The sequence below is a fragment of the Dreissena polymorpha genome, chromosome 13 (genome assembly GCF_020536995.1).
Source record: "Dreissena polymorpha isolate Duluth1 chromosome 13, UMN_Dpol_1.0, whole genome shotgun sequence".
Lineage (NCBI taxonomy): Eukaryota > Metazoa > Mollusca > Bivalvia > Myida > Dreissenidae > Dreissena > Dreissena polymorpha.
In genome coordinates, this window is record NC_068367.1 from 58,255,314 (window position 1) to 58,273,726 (window position 18,413).

Below are 18,413 nucleotides of genomic sequence, written 5' to 3' on the forward strand. Positions count from 1 at the left end.
AAGATGCATTTAACTAATTAATAAGAAAGTAATCACAAACTAGTCAATAATAAAGTCCGGTTTTTACTTCAATTATGTTCGTAAATAAATACTTAAAATACATTACCACAGCATTTAACAAAAACTAAGTCTAACAAATTATAAAAGTTCAGACAACACTGTTATTTATGATACAGATACTTATGATATATACTCTATGTTAACACTGGTCTTTCAACACACGTTTCAGTTGCCAATACCTTCGTACCTTGTTTAGACAACCGTTGGCGATTTGCTCTCATGCTGTAAACGTTAACGTATTTTCGTGTATCACTTGTGCCCACACGTACATGCATTTAGCCAATATCTTCAGACATTCTCGAGTTATTTGAGGTTATGGCGTTTTACTTTTATTAGGTGATATATAGAATACTTCATGATGGTAAGACTCTTATTTCGTGAAACGCAATCATACAAAAGGTCTTTAATATATTTAAACATATAATAAAATATAGTAAAATTGTATGAAGTGAGTTCCATTCGACCTTTTACAGAGTTTGTCATAAATTCGCATATCTTTATGTTGTATAACTGTTTATTTGATATATTGCCTCTAAAACTATGGTTTAGTCTGGTATCTATATTATTCAAAGATGATGGATAACCTCTTCTCCCTTAAACCTGTATCATTTAAATAAACATCATAATATAAGATGTCCACCACAACATTGTACTCGATATCATGACTAATATCTCACACACTTTTAGTTGGCTCACGACATGTTCGAATTGAAAAAACATTATTACATAATTATATAGTATGTTTTAACTGGTAGTTATGTACATTATAAATACTAATATAATATTATTTGCTTGTTGATCATATAAACATCTTGTAATTATTACAAGCAAATAGCGCAGCTGCTCTTTTTCTCAGATATATCGCGGTCATTGTAGACAGATAAAACTGTACATGTTACAATAACCAAGCCACATTAAAGTTGTATTCACAATTTTATTTCCTTACGTCAATACTGGTGATTTTAAAATGCTCATTTTCGAGAACGCCATTCGTTAATATGGAATCACAGGGCTTTAGGGTCTACATCTTCAATGTTACACACATTTCTTCAATGTTACACACATTTCATTTTATTTGTGCCACTTGGTTCCGTTTTTAGAATCAAACTACATTGTTTACATCAATCGACCACATTCAAAGTATATTCATAATACGACGATACTTGATGAATGCACAATATTGTCAAACGTTGTAATTATACTCACACAAGGTTCTAAGACATCGATATCATCATCGGAAATTTAGTGTAGTTTAGTGTACTTTCTACTAACGTCGTTTCTTTTATATTGGTATCTTTTGATGTCATCTTGACCATAGGATTACTTTCATTAGCATCGTTCACCATCTGCCCGTTGAGGCCATTGTTTCAGAGGCGTTATTGTGCCGGCTTTTATATAGTCGATTTTCCGTTCGGTAAATCTCGCGCGTCAGAGATCGCGGACGACGCTCGGTGACGTGATCTAAATGACGTCATCATGTCACGAGCGCGTCTTTTGAACGAACTGCGTTCTCGTCTCAGTACGAAACGATAACACTCTTTTCGAATTTCTGATTGGATCTGTAAACAAGAATTATGTCAATTAAAGTATGCAGCACAGTAATGCATTTGTAAAGCTATTCATTTAGTACATGGCGATATATATATATATATGTGACCAAAGCTGGGAAAATCAGTCTTGTGTTAAAAAAATCACATTTTTACTTTTTGGCAATTTTGAATTCTCTGAACATTGTAGTTCACAAAAATGATATAGATTTTTTATTTATCACATTCAAAACTTATTTTATGACCTTCCAAAGTGACCAACCCTACATTTTACCGTCACTAAAAGTTATCATTTAATACAAAAAAACAACGAAAACATTCAAACAACAAGCACATTGTTTTATTAAAACAAAAATCTTTCCTTTAGTCAAATACATAATTATAGTGCAATAAACTGACAACAGCATTATGGACATTTAAAATGTACCATTTGTGTTGCTATGGTAACCGATCTACATGTTAATAATCACCAGAGCAAACAATCACGCCTTTTATAAATCTATGAATTGTATTTTCAATCAAGTGTTTGTTTAAAGGCAAACACAACATTTATTTCACTGTTTTGTAACTAGTTAAAGAATAACAATCAATAATTTGTGTGTTCCATGAACAATTTCCTTTTTTTATTCAGTTACATGTGTATTTAAGTATAATGTAACCTCAAACACAACAGAATGGAAAAACACAGCATTGAAAAGTGTTGGTTGAAAGTACACTTGGATACTAAATGTTTCAGTAAATGAAATAATCATTATTTATCATTATTTCTGATAGAGAAAAATAGACAAAATAAACAATAACTTAAACATAAAAATTGTTTGTTTTTGTTACTATGGAAACAAAACAAGCAAAAATATAGGATTTTCATTGTAAAACATAAATAAATACAATATTCACACTGATTTTTTTTCCAGTTTTTCGGAAAGGCCGTCTGTGTCCATAAGGTGAAAACAATTGCATGGTTACATGGAAAAAATGATTTTTGTTTTGTAAATTTGAGATATAAAAATCTTGAAAACAAGCTTGTGCAATTAGAACAACAAACGTTTGCATTGAACATTTCAAAACCTGTGTCAACTGACACATTTAGCAATCGTATACATGTTTTAGCTTTCCTAGGAATAGAGGATTTTTTGCATTGTTTGGAGGAAAATATATCACCCAATACCTTGGCCAAAATAAACACTGATACATGATGTATGTAATTGTTGTGGCACTATCAGAGAAGATCAGATGCGCATCTTAATGCATCTTCTTTTTTGGGGGGCACAGTCTGTTTTTTGTTGCTCACCAGTAGCGCGTTTCGGACATGTCAAGTTTTTGATTCATCTATGCGACAGAATTCACGAATGTTTTCAAATAAATACCACTGATGGTCCAGATCAAGCCCTTTTGCAAACATTTCTTATGGCAGGTTGTCACAGCTCACATTAACATTCACTTTCGAGACCTTCCTGAGAGTGATTCTGACTACTGGTGAGTCACTAAATTCCCTGCATTCCACAACACCGGGATGCTCCGCTGACACATGGAAATTGATGAAATTTGGTGACATTCTTTATGTGGTGAAACAATGTCGTAAGGTAATCCTTCCTGTCTTAGATAACAACAGGATTGGAAGAGTCCCCCACAAGCTGGGGGATGTTGTGGCTCGTCCTTGACGATAACCCCACAGACGCAGCGACATCAGACAACATTTCTGCATTGAAGTTTCTGTATCAAGATTACCATTTAATTAAAAAACAATTGCAAAATATAGTTTTCCTATTATCAAATTATTTTTTTTTGTTGTTGTAATAAAAAACTACAAAGTTTGAAGGATGATTTTGCATGGGATTTTGTTTGCCATATCAAGAATTTCATACCAATAAAACAGCTGAAACTATTAAAATGAATATTTATTTTCCTGTTACAAGACATAATGTACCTACACACTATTTTTAATTGATTTATGTTTTATTATTTTTCTATTTTATTACATAGCAGAACTATACAACTGGATAGACCTATGGAAATGCAAACAAGGTTTATCAAGAAGGATCATGCAGGTCACATACACCATACTGTGATAAGGAATTTACCTCCACTTTGACTTCCAGATGCCAATCTGGTGTAAACTTTGTATGTCTTATCAACATAAAGCTTAGTGTGATGATTCTGTGTGCACCTGAAATGTTAAAAAATAATTATTAAAAAAGGTCAGGCTACAATTTAGAATATGTATTTTGTAGTAATTGACTGACTTAAAAATGTTGACTCATTTCAATATATTATTTTAAGAGAATTTTCCTTTTGGGATTGATACCAGAGTATTTTTTTTACATATTTACTACATATCAACATGCTTTACCATTTTGCAATTGCATTACTGCAAACAAATATTTTTAACAACAGGTTTAGCTAAATTAATTTCTCAACATTAAAAAAGCTATCAGAAACACAATAACTAAGTGCTTGTTATAACCTACAAGAACTCTTCACAGAAGGTACCAGATGACTGTTGTTTTTATTTTGGCCGCAACAGTTATCACACTGAAAGTGAGCATGCTGTTCGCCAAGACCGTATGTGTTGAGGTAGTGGTGAACCTTGCTGACCACAGCATTTGCATCTTTACCATGTGACTGGCCTTCATCTGCGAGGTAAAACACCTGCTTTCCTGTGAAACAGAAGACCAATAAATAAACCGTAATAACTTACTTGAGATACCCAAATAGTTTTTTTTCCAATTAATTAATAGGTGGTTTGAAACATTTAGATAATGCATGGTTATTGTCTTATCATAAAAGATTGATATTAGACGAGAATGATATCCTCCAGACCACACACGCACACACACACAACAATAAAAAGTAAATAATCAATTGGTAGTTGATTACATTTAGACTGATTCAGTTTGTGGATAGCAATGATATTAAATTAATTCAAATACCAGATCCTTCACAGCTGATTCCATACACCTCACACTTCCTCGGGGTCTTGAAAAATAACTTCCCAACCTGTAGAATATCAAATTATTGGTTATTTATCTACATAACACTTTTTTATAATAATAATAATTAATTAAATTTGTGCTTAAACATTTTAAAAAGTCAACCTTAAATTTGTTTTGTTTATCAGCTTCTGCCACATGAAGTTCAGACTTTTCAATTAACGCAGTATCTGATGTTTTTTTGACAGCTTCTACATCAATATCAATAAAAGAAATCTTGAGTAGCTGGATGAGAAGTTTCAAAATAAAGTTCATTTACATTCGATAAATCATTTAAATTTAAAAACGAAGTGTCCTGGTCTTGTGAAATTTCACATGGAATAGTGTTGGTGTTAATAAATTGTGACGTGATATTTTAAAGTCAAATCTAAATCTTCCACCATTTCATGTAAACAATTCAGTTGCTATCGTACAGTTTACTTCCGGGTCAAACTTGCGAGTCGCGAAAATTAATCACAAAGCCAAAATACACATATATCTTTCACTTACCTATTTTAAGCATGTGGAAATATCATTTCCGAACCTTCTTCGATTGAAGACATCCATTAGTACACGATGTCATTTTGATTTACAGCGTTTAATATCCATTGAAAATGAACACTACGAGACAGGTTGCGCTACCTGTGAACTGCTCAAACGAAACAGTGTCTTTCAAGGGGAATAATTTGAATTAGATAAGCGGATTACAAACCACCAATTGTGCCAGTGTTTAAAGGACATATTCATGCTATAGGTTACATTACACTAAATCATTGTGTATCCCTCCGTGGTCCATTCGAAAGTAGTGCCTATTTCTAAAGAGTTCCTTTTCTCTTCTTGAATATAAGCCATTTAACAATGTGAGACATGACTTTTGTGGTTATTTGTAATATTCTGTATGTGTCTGGAGTACTTTGATGCCTTGGATTGGAAGCTAACTTAAAAGATGAACTTTTGAGGGTGTGTTTTCTATTGTGTGGGGCTTTTGTCGAAATTAGGATTCCGAAACACGTTTTTTCTACGGTGGGTTCATTCGACAGCGATTTACTTTCTTAGAAGTTGCGAGACGGTATGTTTTTGATTGCAATTATTGGAAGATGACAGATCCATCTTTAAAATGATACCAGGTTCGGAAAAATTGATACGTCGGAAAGGCAAGAAAAATGCTGTGAAAGTTGTCAGTTTTATAATGGGACCCTATGGGAATCGATATTAGTGTAATATAACCTTTAAAAAGCACATTTACTGCAATGTCAAGGTCACATGGATTCGTCTGCAAGCGAGACAAGTAGAAAATGAATTTTAATGAATGTTTTGATGATTTGGGTGCTAAAATAGATGAGAGGTGTCAATATTTTGGTCCAAATGGATGTTTTAGGTGGTTTTAGACGGTTCCGGATGGGTGGGGGACCTGGTATGGACAAGTAAGGGTAACATTTCCAACAAATCTTAAATGTAAATATTATTATGTCCATAGATTGAAGTTTCAGGTGGAGAGCAAGATGAAAAATATGCAAAATTACATGCATGCAACCCATTTATGCCATTTTTCTCTTTGTTTGTCGGCCTGGCCGTTTGTCCTTGAGCCGTAGATGGTCAACAATCCGCTAGCTGTCTTGCTCTGACTGGTGCACTGGACATGATTTCAATGTGAGTCATCATACTGATTGTTTAATTAACACATGAATTTCAGTTTGTTCGTTAAAGTACTAACTTAGCTGTGTATTTTTACAGTGGACGTAGTGGTGCGGTGCAGGTGGTAGACTAGGTATTTCCATATATACACTATGTTTACAGAATTGCGGCCAGTGGAGCAACATAGCTGATGAGTTAATAGCACTAGTTCTTCAGACAAATAACTTTATTTTCAACCTATAAAGCATATTTAGCTGTAGGTGGGGCCAATTAGCTGTAAGATCTGGCTTTTGTTCTGTTAAGCCCTTAGAGTAATGAATTTCAGAGTGAAGACCATAGCGCCTTTTCCTAGTCAAGTATCGGGCAGCTGTATGTCTTTTCAGAAATGCACATGTCTTTTTAAGCATGTCATTGTGTTTGCTTTTAATAAGATAGGCAATAAACTCATAAACTTTAGACAAATGAGCATCTGTAAATTCAGATTTCACTATTTCAGAGTCAGCCAGACCATGATTGAGCTTAAGGATTGTGCTGCGGATGCAGCCTGTGCAGTTCCGGGAGAAAGTCACTGTCTCGGGCAATGCGGTCTGGTATCAGGTAAGCACTATTGAAAGCCTCACACTTTTGGGGGGTCTGACGCCTTGTGCTGTCAATGCGATCTGGTTCAAGTACAATAAGAATGCATTCTCAAAGCAGTACTTCATCAGATATGGTTATCTCAAGCTTACAGTTCGCGGGCAGATATGACTTCGATTTGTTCTTGCTAGCAGAACCCCTACAGGCCAAACTATGCGTTAAGCACTATTTTCCACAGCAACCCTTGCAGACAGAAAAACAATACTTAAAATTACTTCTGGCATTTAATTTCTAATTTCCTACATATCTCTTTTGTATGTTTGTTTGCCCTTTTTAACTCTGACATGCCATCTTGCTCACATTGATGGAGCATACCTGTTTTTGTTTAGAGCCAAGTCCCCGGCTGCTCGAGTTTGCCGTGTCAATAATGAGAAAGCCATGGCATGATGTCTCCTCTATGTGTATCCTTATCTCAGTGTTGAACATAATTGCCAGTTTCAGGGGCCTAAACATTTTATTTTATTAAAGGTCTGGATGATCCTTGCCTGACTGCGGGTTTGTGTACACCTCAATCCGACTCTGTGTCCTGAACAGAGGCCGCAGTGGTGCAGCGCTTGTGGACGATCCATCAACATCCTGAAAGGTCAACACTACACCAAGCTGGGAAAATTGATCCTGATAGTCATCCCCAGGTAGTGGAATGAATGTTCACTGAACTACAGAGGAATCACACCCAAATGACTTTCCTGCCACGACATTAGTGTGGCCACTCGCGTAGGAATTCCTTAGCAAACATGCTCTTTTGCATGGTGACTGTGGACATTTTTGCAAAACTTACGCTTTCAACACTGGATTTTAAAGAGAATACTTAATAAAATGTCGCTAACAGGACTTATTTATATGAGAGAGACTATCTGGATGCGCATTAAGTGTCACTTTGTGTCGTAAGCTGTTGAAGGAGCGATTTGCGCCTTTTTAAGTGTTAAATTTGGGTAGCCGGCTTGTATCAGCTTGAAAGCTGAAAATTATGCCTCTCATCATAATAGCATTAATTTTTGTAATTGCAATGTGTATGTTTAGATTGTAAGTGAAGCTTTTAATAATAATTTTCTTAAAAAACATGATTTTATATGCTGTCAGTGAGTTTTTTATTGAAAAAAGTGCTTAAAATTAAAAAAAAGTCTCCTATTTCATCAAGAAAAGTACACTGATTCACAATCAATACATTTATTTGGGCCTTTTGCTGATATATTGGTGAATTTCGCATGCAATGATACCAGTTTTTGCCATGAAAGTTACGCGTAACAATAATTGGAGACGCAAAATCAGCTGTCGTCACTTAGACTAAAAATCATGCATTCCGACTTGACTGCGGCCAATTTAGTCACCGCTTCAAATGGCCATTTTAAGGCCTTTACCCCCATCCGAATGCACTGAAATTGCATATTCATTGTGGAAATAGTTGAAATCTCATGTGGAGAAAGTTTGAAAAAGATAGGACAAAGTTGAGTTCCCTTAAAGGTTACATTACACTAAATCATTGTGTATCCCTCCGTGGTCCATTCGAAAGTAGTGCCTATTTCTAAAGAGTTCCTTTTCTCTTCTTGAATATAAGCCATTTAACAATGTGAGACATGACTTTTGTGGTTATTTGTAATATTCTGTATGTGTCTGGAGTACTTTGATGCCTTGGATTGGAAGCTAACTTAAAAGATGAACTTTTGAGGGTGTGTTTTCTATTGTGTGGGGCTTTTGTCGAAATTAGGATTCCGAAACACGTTTTTCTACGGTGGGTTCATTCGACAGCGATTTACTTTCTTAGAAGTTGCGAGACGGTATGTTTTTGATTGCAATTATTGGAAGATGACAGATCCATCTTTAAAATGATACCAGGTTCGGAAAAATTGATACGTCGGAAAGGCAAGAAAAATGCTGTGAAAGTTGTCAGTTTTATAATGGGACCCTATGGGAATCGATATTAGTGTAATATAACCTTTAAAAAGCACATTTACTGCAATGTCAAGGTCACATGGATTCGTCTGCAAGCGAGACAAGTAGAAAATGAATTTTAATGAATGTTTTGATGATTTGGGTGCTAAAATAGATGAGAGGTGTCAATATTTTGGTCCAAATGGATGTTTTAGGTGGTTTTAGACGGTTCCGGATGGGTGGGGGACCTGGTATGGACAAGTAAGGGTAACATTTCCAACAAATCTTAAATGTAAATATTATTATGTCCATAGATTGAAGTTTCAGGTGGAGAGCAAGATGAAAAATATGCAAAATTACATGCATGCAACCCATTTATGCCATTTTTCTCTTTGTTTGTCGGCCTGGCCGTTTGTCCTTGAGCCGTAGATGGTCAACAATCCGCTAGCTGTCTTGCTCTGACTGGTGCACTGGACATGATTTCAATGTGAGTCATCATACTGATTGTTTAATTAACACATGAATTTCAGTTTGTTCGTTAAAGTACTAACTTAGCTGTGTATTTTTACAGTGGACGTAGTGGTGCGGTGCAGGTGGTAGACTAGGTATTTCCATATATACACTATGTTTACAGAATTGCGGCCAGTGGAGCAACATAGCTGATGAGTTAATAGCACTAGTTCTTCAGACAAATAACTTTATTTTCAACCTATAAAGCATATTTAGCTGTAGGTGGGGCCAATTAGCTGTAAGATCTGGCTTTTGTTCTGTTAAGCCCTTAGAGTAATGAATTTCAGAGTGAAGACCATAGCGCCTTTTCCTAGTCAAGTATCGGGCAGCTGTATGTCTTTTCAGAAATGCACATGTCTTTTTAAGCATGTCATTGTGTTTGCTTTTAATAAGATAGGCAATAAACTCATAAACTTTAGACAAATGAGCATCTGTAAATTCAGATTTCACTATTTCAGAGTCAGCCAGACCATGATTGAGCTTAAGGATTGTGCTGCGGATGCAGCCTGTGCAGTTCCGGGAGAAAGTCACTGTCTCGGGCAATGCGGTCTGGTATCAGGTAAGCACTATTGAAAGCCTCACACTTTTGGGGGGTCTGACGCCTTGTGCTGTCAATGCGATCTGGTTCAAGTACAATAAGAATGCATTCTCAAAGCAGTACTTCATCAGATATGGTTATCTCAAGCTTACAGTTCGCGGGCAGATATGACTTCGATTTGTTCTTGCTAGCAGAACCCCTACAGGCCAAACTATGCGTTAAGCACTATTTTCCACAGCAACCCTTGCAGACAGAAAAACAATACTTAAAATTACTTCTGGCATTTAATTTCTAATTTCCTACATATCTCTTTTGTATGTTTGTTTGCCCTTTTTAACTCTGACATGCCATCTTGCTCACATTGATGGAGCATACCTGTTTTTGTTTAGAGCCAAGTCCCCGGCTGCTCGAGTTTGCCGTGTCAATAATGAGAAAGCCATGGCATGATGTCTCCTCTATGTGTATCCTTATCTCAGTGTTGAACATAATTGCCAGTTTCAGGGGCCTAAACATTTTATTTTATTAAAGGTCTGGATGATCCTTGCCTGACTGCGGGTTTGTGTACACCTCAATCCGACTCTGTGTCCTGAACAGAGGCCGCAGTGGTGCAGCGCTTGTGGACGATCCATCAACATCCTGAAAGGTCAACACTACACCAAGCTGGGAAAATTGATCCTGATAGTCATCCCCAGGTAGTGGAATGAATGTTCACTGAACTACAGAGGAATCACACCCAAATGACTTTCCTGCCACGACATTAGTGTGGCCACTCGCGTAGGAATTCCTTAGCAAACATGCTCTTTTGCATGGTGACTGTGGACATTTTTGCAAAACTTACGCTTTCAACACTGGATTTTAAAGAGAATACTTAATAAAATGTCGCTAACAGGACTTATTTATATGAGAGAGACTATCTGGATGCGCATTAAGTGTCACTTTGTGTCGTAAGCTGTTGAAGGAGCGATTTGCGCCTTTTTAAGTGTTAAATTTGGGTAGCCGGCTTGTATCAGCTTGAAAGCTGAAAATTATGCCTCTCATCATAATAGCATTAATTTTTGTAATTGCAATGTGTATGTTTAGATTGTAAGTGAAGCTTTTAATAATAATTTTCTTAAAAAACATGATTTTATATGCTGTCAGTGAGTTTTTTATTGAAAAAAGTGCTTAAAATTAAAAAAAAGTCTCCTATTTCATCAAGAAAAGTACACTGATTCACAATCAATACATTTATTTGGGCCTTTTGCTGATATATTGGTGAATTTCGCATGCAATGATACCAGTTTTTGCCATGAAAGTTACGCGTAACAATAATTGGAGACGCAAAATCAGCTGTCGTCACTTAGACTAAAAATCATGCATTCCGACTTGACTGCGGCCAATTTAGTCACCGCTTCAAATGGCCATTTTAAGGCCTTTACCCCCATCCGAATGCACTGAAATTGCATATTCATTGTGGAAATAGTTGAAATCTCATGTGGAGAAAGTTTGAAAAAGATAGGACAAAGTTGAGTTCCCTTAAAGGTTACATTACACTAAATCATTGTGTATCCCTCCGTGGTCCATTCGAAAGTAGTGCCTATTTCTAAAGAGTTCCTTTTCTCTTCTTGAATATAAGCCATTTAACAATGTGAGACATGACTTTTGTGGTTATTTGTAATATTCTGTATGTGTCTGGAGTACTTTGATGCCTTGGATTGGAAGCTAACTTAAAAGATGAACTTTTGAGGGTGTGTTTTCTATTGTGTGGGGCTTTTGTCGAAATTAGGATTCCGAAACACGTTTTTCTACGGTGGGTTCATTCGACAGCGATTTACTTTCTTAGAAGTTGCGAGACGGTATGTTTTTGATTGCAATTATTGGAAGATGACAGATCCATCTTTAAAATGATACCAGGTTCGGAAAAATTGATACGTCGGAAAGGCAAGAAAAATGCTGTGAAAGTTGTCAGTTTTATAATGGGACCCTATGGGAATCGATATTAGTGTAATATAACCTTTAAAAAGCACATTTACTGCAATGTCAAGGTCACATGGATTCGTCTGCAAGCGAGACAAGTAGAAAATGAATTTTAATGAATGTTTTGATGATTTGGGTGCTAAAATAGATGAGAGGTGTCAATATTTTGGTCCAAATGGATGTTTTAGGTGGTTTTAGACGGTTCCGGATGGGTGGGGGACCTGGTATGGACAAGTAAGGGTAACATTTCCAACAAATCTTAAATGTAAATATTATTATGTCCATAGATTGAAGTTTCAGGTGGAGAGCAAGATGAAAAATATGCAAAATTACATGCATGCAACCCATTTATGCCATTTTTCTCTTTGTTTGTCGGCCTGGCCGTTTGTCCTTGAGCCGTAGATGGTCAACAATCCGCTAGCTGTCTTGCTCTGACTGGTGCACTGGACATGATTTCAATGTGAGTCATCATACTGATTGTTTAATTAACACATGAATTTCAGTTTGTTCGTTAAAGTACTAACTTAGCTGTGTATTTTTACAGTGGACGTAGTGGTGCGGTGCAGGTGGTAGACTAGGTATTTCCATATATACACTATGTTTACAGAATTGCGGCCAGTGGAGCAACATAGCTGATGAGTTAATAGCACTAGTTCTTCAGACAAATAACTTTATTTTCAACCTATAAAGCATATTTAGCTGTAGGTGGGGCCAATTAGCTGTAAGATCTGGCTTTTGTTCTGTTAAGCCCTTAGAGTAATGAATTTCAGAGTGAAGACCATAGCGCCTTTTCCTAGTCAAGTATCGGGCAGCTGTATGTCTTTTCAGAAATGCACATGTCTTTTTAAGCATGTCATTGTGTTTGCTTTTAATAAGATAGGCAATAAACTCATAAACTTTAGACAAATGAGCATCTGTAAATTCAGATTTCACTATTTCAGAGTCAGCCAGACCATGATTGAGCTTAAGGATTGTGCTGCGGATGCAGCCTGTGCAGTTCCGGGAGAAAGTCACTGTCTCGGGCAATGCGGTCTGGTATCAGGTAAGCACTATTGAAAGCCTCACACTTTTGGGGGGTCTGACGCCTTGTGCTGTCAATGCGATCTGGTTCAAGTACAATAAGAATGCATTCTCAAAGCAGTACTTCATCAGATATGGTTATCTCAAGCTTACAGTTCGCGGGCAGATATGACTTCGATTTGTTCTTGCTAGCAGAACCCCTACAGGCCAAACTATGCGTTAAGCACTATTTTCCACAGCAACCCTTGCAGACAGAAAAACAATACTTAAAATTACTTCTGGCATTTAATTTCTAATTTCCTACATATCTCTTTTGTATGTTTGTTTGCCCTTTTTAACTCTGACATGCCATCTTGCTCACATTGATGGAGCATACCTGTTTTTGTTTAGAGCCAAGTCCCCGGCTGCTCGAGTTTGCCGTGTCAATAATGAGAAAGCCATGGCATGATGTCTCCTCTATGTGTATCCTTATCTCAGTGTTGAACATAATTGCCAGTTTCAGGGGCCTAAACATTTTATTTTATTAAAGGTCTGGATGATCCTTGCCTGACTGCGGGTTTGTGTACACCTCAATCCGACTCTGTGTCCTGAACAGAGGCCGCAGTGGTGCAGCGCTTGTGGACGATCCATCAACATCCTGAAAGGTCAACACTACACCAAGCTGGGAAAATTGATCCTGATAGTCATCCCCAGGTAGTGGAATGAATGTTCACTGAACTACAGAGGAATCACACCCAAATGACTTTCCTGCCACGACATTAGTGTGGCCACTCGCGTAGGAATTCCTTAGCAAACATGCTCTTTTGCATGGTGACTGTGGACATTTTTGCAAAACTTACGCTTTCAACACTGGATTTTAAAGAGAATACTTAATAAAATGTCGCTAACAGGACTTATTTATATGAGAGAGACTATCTGGATGCGCATTAAGTGTCACTTTGTGTCGTAAGCTGTTGAAGGAGCGATTTGCGCCTTTTTAAGTGTTAAATTTGGGTAGCCGGCTTGTATCAGCTTGAAAGCTGAAAATTATGCCTCTCATCATAATAGCATTAATTTTTGTAATTGCAATGTGTATGTTTAGATTGTAAGTGAAGCTTTTAATAATAATTTTCTTAAAAAACATGATTTTATATGCTGTCAGTGAGTTTTTTATTGAAAAAAGTGCTTAAAATTAAAAAAAAGTCTCCTATTTCATCAAGAAAAGTACACTGATTCACAATCAATACATTTATTTGGGCCTTTTGCTGATATATTGGTGAATTTCGCATGCAATGATACCAGTTTTTGCCATGAAAGTTACGCGTAACAATAATTGGAGACGCAAAATCAGCTGTCGTCACTTAGACTAAAATCATGCATTCCGACTTGACTGCGGCCAATTTAGTCACCGCTTCAAATGGCCATTTTAAGGCCTTTACCCCCATCCGAATGCACTGAAATTGCATATTCATTGTGGAAATAGTTGAAATCTCATGTGGAGAAAGTTTGAAAAAGATAGGACAAAGTTGAGTTCCCTTAAAGGTTACATTACACTAAATCATTGTGTATCCCTCCGTGGTCCATTCGAAAGTAGTGCCTATTTCTAAAGAGTTCCTTTTCTCTTCTTGAATATAAGCCATTTAACAATGTGAGACATGACTTTTGTGGTTATTTGTAATATTCTGTATGTGTCTGGAGTACTTTGATGCCTTGGATTGGAAGCTAACTTAAAAGATGAACTTTTGAGGGTGTGTTTTCTATTGTGTGGGGCTTTTGTCGAAATTAGGATTCCGAAACACGTTTTTCTACGGTGGGTTCATTCGACAGCGATTTACTTTCTTAGAAGTTGCGAGACGGTATGTTTTTGATTGCAATTATTGGAAGATGACAGATCCATCTTTAAAATGATACCAGGTTCGGAAAAATTGATACGTCGGAAAGGCAAGAAAAATGCTGTGAAAGTTGTCAGTTTTATAATGGGACCCTATGGGAATCGATATTAGTGTAATATAACCTTTAAAAAGCACATTTACTGCAATGTCAAGGTCACATGGATTCGTCTGCAAGCGAGACAAGTAGAAAATGAATTTTAATGAATGTTTTGATGATTGGGTGCTAAAATAGATGAGAGGTGTCAATATTTTGGTCCAAATGGATGTTTTAGGTGGTTTTAGACGGTTCCGGATGGGTGGGGGACCTGGTATGGACAAGTAAGGGTAACATTTCCAACAAATCTTAAATGTAAATATTATTATGTCCATAGATTGAAGTTTCAGGTGGAGAGCAAGATGAAAAATATGCAAAATTACATGCATGCAACCCATTTATGCCATTTTCTCTTTGTTTGTCGGCCTGGCCGTTTGTCCTTGAGCCGTAGATGGTCAACAATCCGCTAGCTGTCTTGCTCTGACTGGTGCACTGGACATGATTTCAATGTGAGTCATCATACTGATTGTTTAATTAACACATGAATTTCAGTTTGTTCGTTAAAGTACTAACTTAGCTGTGTATTTTTACAGTGGACGTAGTGGTGCGGTGCAGGTGGTAGACTAGGTATTTCCATATATACACTATGTTTACAGAATTGCGGCCAGTGGAGCAACATAGCTGATGAGTTAATAGCACTAGTTCTTCAGACAAATAACTTTATTTTCAACCTATAAAGCATATTTAGCTGTAGGTGGGGCCAATTAGCTGTAAGATCTGGCTTTTGTTCTGTTAAGCCCTTAGAGTAATGAATTTCAGAGTGAAGACCATAGCGCCTTTTCCTAGTCAAGTATCGGGCAGCTGTATGTCTTTTCAGAAATGCACATGTCTTTTTAAGCATGTCATTGTGTTTGCTTTTAATAAGATAGGCAATAAACTCATAAACTTAGACAAATGAGCATCTGTAAATTCAGATTTTCACTATTTCAGAGTCAGCCAGACCATGATTGAGCTTAAGGATTGTGCTGCGGATGCAGCCTGTGCAGTTCCGGGAGAAAGTCACTGTCTCGGGCAATGCGGTCTGGTATCAGGTAAGCACTATTGAAAGCCTCACACTTTTGGGGGTCTGACGCCTTGTGCTGTCAATGCGATCTGGTTCAAGTACATAAGAATGCATTCTCAAAGCAGTACTTCATCAGATATGGTTATCTCAAGCTTACAGTTTCGCGGGCAGATATGACTTCGATTTGTTCTTGCTAGCAGAACCCCTACAGGCCAAACTATGCGTTAAGCACTATTTTCCACAGCAACCCTTGCAGACAGAAAAAACAATACTTAAAATTACTTCTGGCATTTAATTTCTAATTTCCTACATATCTCTTTTGTATGTTTGTTTGCCCTTTTTAACTCTGACATGCCATCTGCTCACATTGATGGAGCATACCTGTTTTTGTTTAGAGCCAAGTCCCCGGCTGCTCGAGTTTGCCGTGTCAATAATGAGAAAGCCATGGCATGATGTCTCCTCTATGTGTATCCTTATCTCAGTGTTGAACATAATTGCCAGTTTCAGGGGCCAAACATTTTATTTTATTAAAGGTCTGGATGATCCTTGCCTGACTGCGGGTTTGTGTACACCTCAATCCGACTCTGTGTCCTGAACAGAGGCCGCAGTGGTGCAGCGCTTGTGGACGATCCATCAACATCCTGAAAGGTCAACACTACACCAAGCTGGGAAAATTGATCCTGATAGTCATCCCCAGGTAGTGGAATGAATGTTCACTGAACTACAGAGGAATCACACCCAAATGACTTTCCTGCCACGACATTAGTGTGGCCACTCGCGTAGGAATTCCTTAGCAAACATGCTCTTTGCATGGTGACTGTGGACATTTTTGCAAAACTTACGCTTTCAACACTGGATTTTAAAGAGAACTTAATAAAATGTCGCTAACAGGACTTATTTATATGAGAGAGACTATCTGGATGCGCATTAAGTGTCACTTTGTGTCGTAAGCTGTTGAAGGAGCGATTTGCGCCTTTTTAAGTGTTAATTTTGGGTAGCCGGCTTGTATCAGCTTGAAAGCTGAAAATTATGCCTCTCATCATAATAGCATTAATTTTTGTAATTGCAATTGTGAATGTGTATTGTACGATTCTTTTAATTGAAAAAAAAGATAATTTTATATGCTGTCAGTGAGTTTTTTTATTGAAAAAAGTGCTTAAAATTAAAAAAAAGTCTCCTATTTCATCAAGAAAAGTACACTGATTCACAATCAATACATTTATTTGGGCCTTTGCTGATATATTGGTGAATTTCGCATGCAATGATACCAGTTTTTGCCATGAAAGTTACGCGTAACAATAATTGGGAGACGCAAAATCAGCTGTCGTCACTTAGACTAAATCATGCATTCCGACTTGACTGCGGCCAATTTAGTCACCGCTTCAAATGGCCATTTTAAGGCCTTTACCCCCATCCGAATGCACTGAAATTGCATATTCATTGTGGAAATAGTTGAAATCTCATGTGGAGAAAGTTTGAAAAAGATAGGACAAAGTTGAGTTCCCTTAAAGGTTACATTACACTAAATCATTGTGTATCCCTCCGTGGTCCATTCGAAAGTAGTGCCTATTTCTAAAGAGTTCCTTTTCTCTTCTTGAATATAAGCCATTTAACAATGTGAGACATGACTTTTGTGGTTATTTGTAATATCCTGTATTGTCTGGAGTACTTTGATGCCTTGGATTGGAAGCTAACTTAAAAAATGAACTTTTGAGGGTGTGGTTTTCTATTGTGTGGGGCTTTTGTCGAAATTAGGATTCCGAAACACGTTTTTTCTACGGTGGGTTCATTCGACAGCGATTTACTTTCTTAGAAGTTGCGAGACGTATGTTTTTGATTGCAATTATTGGAAGATGACAGATCCATCTTTAAAATGATACCAGGTTCGGAAAAATTGATACGTCGGAAAGGCAAGAAAAATGCTGTGAAAGTTGTCAGTTTTATAATGGGACCCTATGGGAATCGATATTAGTGTAATATAAACCTTTAAAAAGCACATTTACTGCAATGTCAAGGTCACATGGATTCGTCTGCAAGCGAGACAAGTAGAAATGAATTTAATGAATGTTTTGAATGATTTGGGTTGCTAAAATAGATGAGAGGTGTCCATATTTTGGTCCAAATGGATGTTTTAGGTGGTTTTAGAGACGGTTCCGGATGGGTGGGGGACCTGGTATGGACAAGTAAGGGTAACATTTCCAACAAATCTTAAATGTAAATATTATTATGTCCATAGATTGAAGTTTCAGTGGAGAGCAGATGAAAAATATGCAAAATTACATGCATGCAACCCATTTATGCCATTTTCTCTTTGTTTGTCGGCCTGCCGTTTGTCCTTGAGCCGAGATGGTCAACAATCCGCTAGCTGTCTTGCTCTGACTGGGGCACTGGACATGATTTTCAATGTGAGTCCTCATACTGATTGTTTAATTACACATGATTTCAGTTTGTTCGTTAAAGTACTACTTAGCTGTGTATTTTACAGTGACGTAGTGGTGCGGTGCAGGTGGTAGACTAGGTATTTCCATATATACACTATGTTTTACAGAATTGCGGCCAGTGGAGCAACATAGCTGATGATTAATAGCACTAGTTTTTCAGACAAATAACTTTATATTTCAACCTATAAAGCATTTCTGTAGGTTGGGCATTATCTGTAATATCTGGCTTTTGGTTCTGTTAAGCCCTTAGAGTACTGAATTTCA

The 18,413-nt window shown here is 37.0% G+C and overlaps 3 long non-coding RNA genes across 5 annotated transcripts; 1 reads left to right on the forward strand and 2 right to left on the reverse strand.

Moving 5' to 3' along the window:
* Positions 1-1,929: 1,929 nt before the first annotated feature.
* LOC127856324 (uncharacterized) lies at positions 1,930-3,784 on the reverse strand. The gene is made up of 2 exons (XR_008037964.1): positions 3,689-3,784; positions 1,930-3,320 (listed from the first exon to the last, which is right to left on the reverse strand). It is a non-coding gene; the product is annotated as an uncharacterized LOC127856324 (long non-coding RNA).
* Positions 3,785-4,111: 327 nt separating this feature from the next.
* On the reverse strand, positions 4,112-5,230 carry LOC127856320 (uncharacterized). Its single transcript, XR_008037961.1, has 3 exons — positions 5,087-5,230; positions 4,538-4,604; positions 4,112-4,264 (listed from the first exon to the last, which is right to left on the reverse strand). It is a non-coding gene; the product is annotated as an uncharacterized LOC127856320 (long non-coding RNA).
* Positions 5,231-5,603: 373 nt separating this feature from the next.
* On the forward strand, positions 5,604-16,482 carry LOC127856319 (uncharacterized). 3 transcript variants are annotated; one of them, XR_008037960.1, is made up of 7 exons: positions 5,604-6,226; positions 6,708-6,808; positions 7,316-9,203; positions 9,685-9,785; positions 10,293-12,180; positions 12,662-12,762; positions 16,242-16,482. It is a non-coding gene; the product is annotated as an uncharacterized LOC127856319 (long non-coding RNA). The 3 variants fall into 3 exon arrangements; XR_008037959.1 differs by lacking the exon at positions 12,662-12,762 and adding an exon at positions 15,636-15,736; XR_008037958.1 differs by lacking the exon at positions 16,242-16,482 and adding an exon at positions 13,270-13,865.
* The last annotated feature ends 1,931 nt before the right edge of the window (positions 16,483-18,413 follow it).